At 40.7% G+C, this 10,335-nt stretch overlaps 1 long non-coding RNA gene across 1 annotated transcript in view; it reads left to right on the plus strand.

Moving 5' to 3' along the window:
- Positions 1–8,602, plus strand: part of LOC116969922 — a 19,363-nt gene extending 10,761 nt beyond the window's left edge. The window contains exon 3 of the long non-coding RNA XR_004410962.1: positions 8,591–8,602. This is a non-coding gene — a long non-coding RNA (uncharacterized LOC116969922). The remainder of the gene's footprint in view (positions 1–8,590) is intronic.
- Positions 8,603–10,335: the final 1,733 nt, after the last annotated feature.

Below are 10,335 nucleotides of genomic sequence, written 5' to 3' on the forward strand. Positions count from 1 at the left end.
GGCTGATTAGGAACAGTCAACATGGATTTGTGCCTGGAAAGGTCATGTTTGACTAATCTTCTTGAATTTTTTGAAGAGGTTACTAGGGAAATTGACGAGGGTATAAAGCAGTGGATGTTGTACATATGGACTTCAGTAAGGCCTTTGACAAGGTTCCTCATGGAAGGTTGGTTAAGAAGGTTCAATGGTTGGGTATTAATGGTGGAGTAGCAAGATGGATTCAACAGTGGCTGAATGGGAGATGTCAGAGAGTAATGGTGGATGGTTGTTTGTCAGGTTGGAGGCCAGTGACTAGTGGGGTGCCACAGGGATCTGTATTGGGTCCACTGTTGTTTGTCATGTACATCAATGATCTGGATGATGGTGTGGTAAATTGGATTAGTAAGTATGCAGATGATACTAAGATAGGTGGGGTTGTGGATAATGAAGTAGATTTTCAAAGTCTACAGAGAGATGTCTGCCAGTTGGAAGAGTGGACTGAAAGATGGCAGATGGAGTTTAATGCTGATAAGTGTGAGGTGCTACATCTTGGCAGGACAAATCAAAATAGGACGTACATGGTAAATGGTAGGGAATTGAAGAATGCAGGTGAACAGAGGGATCTGGGAATAACTGTGCACAGTTCCCTGAAAGTGGAATCTCATATAGATAGGGTGGTAAAGAAAGCTTTTGGTGTGCTGGCCTTTATAAATCAGAGCATTGAGTATCGAAGCTGGGATGTAATGTTAAAATTGTACAAGGCATTGGTGAGGCCAATTCTGGAGTATGGTGTACAATTTTGGTCGCCCAATTATAGGAAGGATGTTAACAAAATAGAGAGAGTACAGAGGAGATTTACTAGAATGTTGCCTGGGTTTCAACAACTAAGTTACAGAGAAAGGTTGAACAAGTTAGGTCTTTATTCTTTGGAGCGCAGAAGGTTAAGGGGGGACTTGATAGAGGTCTTTAAAATGATGAGAGGGATAGACAGAGTTGACGTGGATAAGCTTTTCCCTTTGAGAGTAGGGAAGATTCAAACAAGGGGACATGACTTGAGAATTAAGGGACAGAAGTTTAGGGGTAACATGAGGGGGAACTTCTTTACTCAGAGAGTGGTGGCTGTGTGGAATGAGCTTCCAGTGAAGGTGGTGGAGGCAGGCTCGTTTTTATCATTTAAAAATAAATTGGATAGTTATATGGACGGGAAAGGAATGGAGGGTTATGGTGTGAGCGCAGGTAGATGGGACTAGGGGAGAATACGTGTTCGGCACGGACTAGAAGGGTCGAGATGGCCTGTTCCCGTGCTGTGATTGTTATATGGTTACATGGTTACAGCCAATGGGAATAAAGGGACGGCTGTTACTAAGGGGCCAACCACCAATGATAATAAAGAGAGGGGCTGTTACCAAGTGGAAGGCAACCAATGGGAATAAAGAGCGAGCTGTTACCAGGGGGCGGCGACCAATGGGGAGAGAGAGGGCGGGAAATTAATCCGCGGGGATGTGGGGAGGGGAGAGAAGGAGAGAGGGAGAGGATTAGAGAGAGAAGGGGGGGGGGAGCGAGAGGGAGAGAGAGAAACCGGCGGCGGACCGAGCGCTCACCGACCATTACCTCGTACTCTTCCTTCTCGCGCCCCCTCGATGACGTCGGGTCGGCGTCGCTGACGGAGTGACGCGCTCCCTTAGTAACAGCCCCCTCTTGAACCCCATTGGCTGTAACAGCCCTCCATCTATTTCCATTGGCTGACTTCCTCTTGGTAACAGCCCGCTCTTGTATCCCATTGGCTGACATCCCCTTAGTAACAGCCTCCTCCCTTTATTCCCATTGGCTGCCTTCCACTCGGATACAGCCCCTTCTCTGAATTCTCATTGGTGGTTGTCCCCTTGGTAACAGCCCTCTCCCTTTATTCCCATTGGCTGTAACAGCATCCTCTTGAACCCCATTGGCTGACTTCCTCTTGGTAACAGCCCTCCCTTTATTTTCATTGGATGCAACCCCCCTCTTGAATTCCATTGGTTGACTCCCACTTAGTAACAGCCCCCTCTTTATTCCCATTGGCTGTAACAGCATTTTCTTGAATTCCATTGGCTGCCCTCCCCTTAGTAACAGCCCCTCTCTTTATTCCTATTGATGGTTGTCCCCTTAGTAATGTCCCCCTCTCTTTAATCCCATTGGCTGTATCACCTCTTGAACCTCATTGGTTGATTTCTCCTTCGTAACAGCCTCCTCTTTAATCCTATTGGCTGCACTCCTCTTAGTAACAGTCGTCTCTTTATTCTCATTGGCTGTAACAGCATCCTCTTGAACCCCATTGGCTGACTTCCTCTTGGTAACAGCTCCCTCTTTAATTCCATTGGATGTAACCCCCCTCTTGAATCTCATTGGTTGACTCCCACTTAGTAACAGCCCCTCTCTTTATTCCCATTGGCTGTAGCAGCCCTCCCTTCATTCTCATTGGCTGCCTCCACTTGGTAACAGCCCCCTTTCTTTTTTCTTATTGGCTGTAACACCTCTTGAATGTCATTGGTTCCATTCCTCTTAGTAACAGCCCCCTCTCTTTATTCCCATGCTGTTATTGCACCAATGTGCAAAACTGAGAGACATAGGAAGTCTTGTATACCAGCTTCTATAAGGTTATATAATGCCCAAAAATAACTCCACTTTTTTTCATTAATTGTATTTTAACTTGTATTTTAACTTGTTAAGTATGGAAGCTATTTGAGGAAATGTGTGGTGTTATGTCTGTCTTGAAGCTGTCGTGGCACTGTAATTTCCTGTAAAGGATTATTAAAGGTATAATCAAATCAAATCAATCATTGGCTGTAACAGCATCCTCTCTTGAACCCCATTGGCTGCCTTCCACTTAGTAACAGCCCTCCCTTTATTCTCATTGGATGCAACCCCCCTCTTGAATCTCATTGGTTGACTCCCACTTAGTAACAGCCCCCTATTTATTCCCATTGGCTGCCTTGCTCTTAGTAACTGCCCCCTCTTGAACCCCATTGGTTAATTTCCTCTTAGTAACAGCCCTCCCTTTATTCTCATTGGTGGTTGTCCCCTTAGTAACAGCCCCCTATCTTTATTCCCATTGGCTGTAACATCATTTTCTTGAATCCCATTGGTTGCCATCCCCTTAGTAACAGCCTCTTCCCTTTAGTCCCATTGGCTGTAACTACCTCTTGAACCTCATTGGTTGGCTTCCACTTAGGAACAGCCCTCTCTTTATTCCCATTGGTTGATTCATCCCTCCCTTTATTCCCATTGGTTGTAACCCCCTCTTGAACCTCATTGGTTGCCCTCCTCTTAGTAACAGCCCTCACTTTAATCCTATTGGCTGACTTCCTCTTGGTAACAGCTCCGTCTTTAATTCCATTGGATGTAACCCCCCTCTTGAATCTCATTGGTTGACTCCCACTCAGTAACAGCCCCACTCTTTATTCCCATTGGCTGTAGCAGCACCCTCTTGAACATCATTGGTGGTTGTCCCCTTAGTAACAGCCTCCTCTCTTTATTCCCATTGGCTGTAACATCCCTCCCTTTATTCTCATTGCCTGCCTTCCACTTGTTAACAGCCCCCTTTCTTTTTTCTTATTGGCTGTAACACCTCTTGAATGTCATTGGTTCCCTTCCTCTTAGTAACAGCCCCCTCTCTTTATTCCCAATGGCTATAAGAGTATCCTCTTGAATCCCATTGGTTGCCCTCCTCTTAGTAACAGCCCTCACTTTAATCCTATTGGCTTCAATCCTCTTAGTTACAGCCCTCCCCCTTTATTCCCATTGGCTGTAACAGCATCCTCTTGAATCCCATTGCCTGACTTCCTCTTGGTAACAGCCCCCTCTCTTTATTCCCATTGGCTGTAACAGCCCTCCCTTTATTATCATTGGCTGCCCTCCCCTTAGTTACAGCCTCCTCTTTAATCCTATTGGCTGCCTTCCTCTTGGTAGTATAAGGGGTAAGAGTGTTGTAAAAACAAGACTGAAGGCTTTGTGTCTCAATGCAAGGAGCATTCGTAATAAGGTGGATGAGTTGAATGTGCAGATAGTTATTAACGACTATGATATAGTTGGGATCACGGAGACATGGCTCCAGGGTGACCAAGGCTGGAAGCTGAACATCCAGGGATATTCAATATTCAGGAGGGATAGACAGAAAGGAAAAGGAGGTGAGGTAGCGTTGCTGGTTAGAGAGGAGATTAACGCAATGGAAAGGAAGGACATTAGCTTGGAGGATGTGGAATCGATATGGGTAGAGCTGCGAAACACTAAGGGGCAGAAAACGCTGGTGGGAGTTGTGTACAGGCCACCTAACAGTAGTAGTGGAGTTGGGGATGGCATCAAACAGGAAATTAAAATGCGTGCAACAAAGGTAAAACAGTTATAATGGGTGACTTCAATCTACATATAGATTGGGTGAATCAAATTGGCAAGGGTGCTGAGGAAGAGGATTTCTTGGAATGTATCGGGATAGTTATCTAAACCAACATGTAGAGGAACCAACGAGAGAGCAGGCTATTCTAGACTGTGTATTGAGTAATGAGCAAGGGTTAGTTAGCAGTCTTGTTGTGCGCGGCCCCTTGGGCAAGAGTGACCATAATATGGTTGAGTTCTTCATTAGGATGGAGAGTGACATCGTTAATTCAGAAACAAGGGTCCTGAACTTAAAGAAAGGTAACTTTGAGGGTATGAGACGTGAATTGGCCAAGATAGACTGGCGATTGATTCTTAATGGGTTGACGGTGGATATGCAATGGAAGGCATTTAAAGACTGCATGGATGAACTACAACAATTGTTCATCCCAGTTTGGCAAAAAAATAAATCAGGGAAGGTAGTGCATCCGTGGATAACAAGGGAAATCAGGGATAGTATCAAAACAAAAGATGAAGCGTACAAATTAGCCAGAAAAAGCAGCCTACCAGAGGACTGGGAGAAATTCAGAGACCAGCAGAGGAGGACAAAGGGCTTAATTAGGAAAGGAAAAATAGATTATGAAAGAAAATTGGCAGGGAACATAAAAACTGACTGCAAAAGCTTTTATAGATATGTGAAGAGAAAAGATTAGTTAAAACAAATGTGGGTCCCTTGCAGTCAGAAACGGGTGAATTGGGACTGCCGGCGTCGTCATGGAGAATTAAGGCGCTGCATTGAGCTTCTCTCCCGTAAAAAAATTGTAAAAGCCGTTTTAAGTCAGCACCGATATAAAAAAAACTCACCGAAGTCGCCTGGTGTTGTGTAAGGGTGATATCATCAGAAGGTGACGTGAAAATCGGGGAGATTAATGGTGAAATCAGGTGTTTAATGAGTTTAAATGAGCAGAGATAATCGTTCAAGGGCGCCAGAGAAAAACACTATCAGCCTTCAGCTCGAGGAAGTCTTGGATACTCTGCAAGCGACAGAAGAAGGTTCAGAAGAAGAAGATTCTTACAGCCAAGGGTCTCTGCTTGAAATGGCAACAAAAGGAGACAAGAAGGAGAAAGAGGTGAAGCAAATGTTTTAGATATGACTGCTACAATTAACATTACACTGGAGAAAATGCAAAGTATGGAGTCTCACATGGAGAGTAACAAGCAGAGTATGGAGACTAGCATGGAGAGTAACAAGCAGAGTATGGAGACTAGCATTGAGAGAATTTCTCAAAAAATTGATAATACTTGCAGTGAGTTAAAATAACTGAAAAAGCAGTATAAGGAATTTGATAAGAGATTAAAATCAGAGTGTGTCAGAATTGAAAATGATTACAACAAGAAATTTAAAGGTGTAAAGGATGATATCGGAAAGCTGGATGAGATAATGGAAGAGATGGAGAATGAGATAAAAGAGATTGTCTCGGAAATAAAGAGTTTGAAACAATCACAGAAAACTGAAGAGGAAAAACTTGGAAGAATGACTGATAAATGTCTGGACCTGGAATCAAGAACTCGGAGATATAACCTGAGGGTTCTCGGAGTAAAGGAAGGACGAGAGGGACATGAATCTCAAACATGTACTTTCGTTACTGACTTACTCAAAGATGTCTTTGAACTGTCGGAAGAACCAAAAATAGACGTCGCTAACCGAGTTGGAAGAGGAACAAATTATTCAAGACAGATAATTGTGAAATTCCGTGACATCTCTTCAGTGGAATTTATATTGAAAAAGATCACTTATGGGAAGAAGCTGACATACCGTGGGGATAATGTGCGAATATTTCGCGATTACTCTCCTGAGGTAGTCCAGAAAATGAGATTGTTTACACCGGCAAGACACACTTTGAGGGAAGTCCCGGGAGTAAGATATGGAATTTACTTTCCGGGAAAAATGAAGATATCTTATAACGGCGTTGAACGCTCATTTGCAGATCCCGGAAAAGCTTTAAAGTATGCAGAGGATATCGTTAAGAAAACATCGGGGCAAGGAAGAAGTTTGAACTTTTTACAGAGTTTTGAACTGATTAAAATGGCCGAGCTACCCAGACAATTATGAAGCTTATCTCGTTGGAATGTGTTATTCAGAGAGCTTGGTTATATTCAACCTTGAATGAAAAGCTCAAAGTTTAACCCCTTGGCACCTGCTTGTACGGTAGTTAACCCTTTGGGACCAGCTTGTATGATGTATGGTAGTTATAGAATGGGATATTATGTAAGAATCCTGGGTGGATATATATGGGAAAGTTTAGATTAGATTAAGATTGGATAAATTAGAAGGACATATATACTTATATAATCGTGTATATTTTGTGTTCTATATTTGTTTTGTTTTTTTTACTCCTTATGTCTCTTTTTTCTCTCGGCTGTCACTGGCGCTGGTTTGATAAACTCATATAAGAAAAGACAAAATATGAAACGGTATGTAATTTTTTATGAGGATTCACCAAGGGGGAGGAGCTCAATGTATAACAACATCACGGAGGTCTATACATTTTTTTGCCATCGTTGATGGCTATTCGTCCTTAAGGTATCTTCCCTTAGATACCTTAATAGCACCTTTTTTTAAAGCACAATCAAGATTTTTATCTGATTAATTTTTTTGAAAGTAATTGTGTATCACATTCTTTTTTTCTTTTTCTAAGGCACTTTACAAGAAGGAGATGCAATATAAATCTAATAAACCGGGATGACCACCCAAGTCCTAAAATTCTGAGGTATTTGGTTGCACCATATGATTCAGGAATATTACCTTGATTTACAATGCAAGACGATAGACAAATAAAGAATGGAGGAATTACATTTTGTAGTTGGAATATAAGGGGTGCCAACGAACCAATTAAGAGGGGTAAAATGTTTGCCCGACTAAAATCGTTGAAAAGCGACATAATGTTTTTGCAGGAGACACACATGAAACAACAAACACAAATAAGATTAAAGGCGAATTGGATAGGCCAAACATACTACTCCTCATTTACTTCTAAATCTAGGGGTACAGCTATTCTTATTAGGAAAGGTATTCCTTTTAAATTAAAGAATACCATATCAGATAAAGAGGGAAGATATATTATAGTTTCGGGTGAAATGTATGCAACCCCACTAACTTTGATAAATATTTATGCTCCGAATTTTGATAACCCCCAATTTTTTGATAAAATTATTGACATAATATCAGAGTTTAATTACCAAAATGTGATAATAGGGGGGGACTTTAACTGTGTTTTAGATTCATATCTAGATAAATCAGCAAAACAAAAGAAGAGTAATTTAAAATCTAAAACTAGCGAACTTCTAAATACATATATAAAAAATACTAATATAATAGATGTATGGAGATCTGCTAATCCAGTTGGAAGGGAATACTCGTTTTACTCTTCGGTGCATAAAACTTATTCAAGCATTGATTATTTTTTAGTGGATATGAAATTAATGCCATATACAAACAACCCAACATACCACATTAGTAGTATCTCAGATCACTCTCCGTTGACATTTTCAGTAAAATTTGAGGGAATGCCGGGTAAAATTTTTTTTGGAGGTTTAATACACATATTTTAAATGACGTGCAAGGCTATCAATATTTAAAACAACAAATGAAACTTTTTTTCGATACAAATGATATACCAGGTACTTTGCCTTCTTTATTATGGGAAACTTTTAAGGCATTTATGAGAGGAATTATAATTTCATATCAAAGTTTTCAAAATAAAAAGAATAAGACAGAACAATTGTTGTTAGAACAAGAAATCAGACAGTTAGAGTTGGATAATGCCAAAGATTCCACGACAGATAAACACAATAAGATAATATTACTGAAATTTAAACTTAATCGAATTTTATCGGCAAGAGTAATAAGACTATTCCAAATTACAAAACAGGAACATTTTGAGTTTGGTGACAAACCACATAAGCTTTTTGCTCGCCAATTGAAAAAACAAGAAAAGGAAAATACTATAACTAAAATTAAATCAGAGAAAGGTGAATTACTAATACTACCTAAAGATATTAATAATAGATTTGCCCAATTTTACCAAAACTTATATACATCTAAAATTAAAATAGAAGATAAAAACGGGAATAGTGCCGGAGGATTGGCGTACTGCGCATGTTGTTCCATTGTTTAAAAAGGGGTCTAAGAGTAAACCTAGCAATTATAGACCTGTTAGTTTGACGTCAGTGGTGGGCAAATTAATGGAAAGGATACTTAGAGATAATATATATAAGCATCTGGATAAACAGGGTCTGATTAGGAACAGTCAACATGGATTTGTGCCTGGAAGGTCATGTTTGACTAATCTTCTTGAATTTTTTGAAGAGGTTACTCGGGAAATTGATGAGGGTAAAGCAGTGGATGTTGTATATATGGACTTCAGTAAGGCCTTTGACAAGGTTCCTCATGGAAGGTTTGTTAAGAAGGTTCAATGGTTGGGTATTAATGGTGGAGTAGCAAGATGGATTCAACAGTGGCTGAATGGGAGATGCCAGAGAGTAATGGTGGATGGTTGTTTGTCAGGTTGGAGGCCAGTGACTAGTGGGGTGCCACAGGATCTGTGTTGGGTCCACTGTTGTTTGTCATGTACATCAATGATCTGGATGATGGTGTGGTAAATTGGATTAGTAAGTATGCAGATGATACTAAGATAGGTGGGGTTGTGGATAATGAAGTAGATTGTCAAAGTCTACAGAGAGATTTATGCCAGTTGGAAGAGTGGACTGAAAGATGGCAGATGGAGTTTAATGCTAATAAGTGTGAGGTGCTACATCTTGGCAGGACAAATCAAAATAGGACGTACATGGTAAATGGTAGGGAATTGAAGAATGCAGGTGAACAGAGGGATCTGGGAATAACTGTGCACAGTTCCCTGAAAGTGGAATCTCATGTAGATAGGGTGGTAAAGAAAGCTTTTGGTGTGCTGGCCTTTATAAATCAGAGCATTGAGTATAGAAGTTGGGATGTAATGTTAAAATTGTACAAGGCATTGGTGAGGCCAATTCTGGAGTATGGGGTACAATTTGGTCGCCTAATTATAGGAAGGATGTCAACAAAATAGAGAGAGTACAGAGGAGATTTACTAGAATGTTGCCTGGGTTTCAGCAACTGAGTTACAGAGAAAGGTTGAACAAGTTAGGGCTTTATTCTTTGGAGCGCAGAAGGTTAAGGGGGGACTTGATAGAGGTCTTTAAAATGATGAGAGGGATAGACAGAGTTGACGTGGATAAGCTTTTCCCACTGAGAGTAGGGAAGATTCAAACAAGGGGACATGACTTGAGAATTAAGGGACAGAAGTTTAGGGGTAACATGAGGGGGAACTTCTTTACTCAGAGAGTGGTGGCTGTGTGGAATGAGCTTCCAGTGAAGGTGGTGGAGGCAGGTTCGTTTTTATCATTTAAAAATAAATTGGATAGTTATATGGACGGGAAAGGAATGGAGGGTTATGGTCTGAGCGCAGGTATATGGGACTAGGGGAGAATACGTGTTCGGCACGGACTAGAAGGGTCGAGATGGCCTGTTTCCGTGCCGTAATTGTTATATGGTTATATGGTTATATAGTAAAATAAAAAAAATTCTGGATAACTGTAATCTTCCAATACTGGACCTTGTGGAACAAGAGGAACTAGGAGCTCAAATAACAATCAAAGAAATAGGTGAAACAATAAAATCGCTGAAAAATGGTAAGACACCGGGACCAGATGGTTTTAATAATGAATTTTATAAAATATTTCAGGAGATAACGACCCCTTATTTATTTAATTTATACTCCCAAGCTTTTAAAGAAAACAAACTACCTGAAACACTAACAGAATCAACTATTACGCGTATTCCAAAAAGAGATGGAGATTTAGAAGATCCGGGCTCGTACAGAGCTATATCACTTTTAAATACAGATCAGAAAATTTTAGCAAAGATTTTAGCAAGAAGATTAAGCAAATATATGAGTAAATTGATAAACCCTG

Source organism: Amblyraja radiata, unplaced genomic scaffold (genome assembly GCF_010909765.2).
Source record: "Amblyraja radiata isolate CabotCenter1 unplaced genomic scaffold, sAmbRad1.1.pri scaffold_415_ctg1, whole genome shotgun sequence".
NCBI lineage: Eukaryota > Metazoa > Chordata > Chondrichthyes > Rajiformes > Rajidae > Amblyraja > Amblyraja radiata.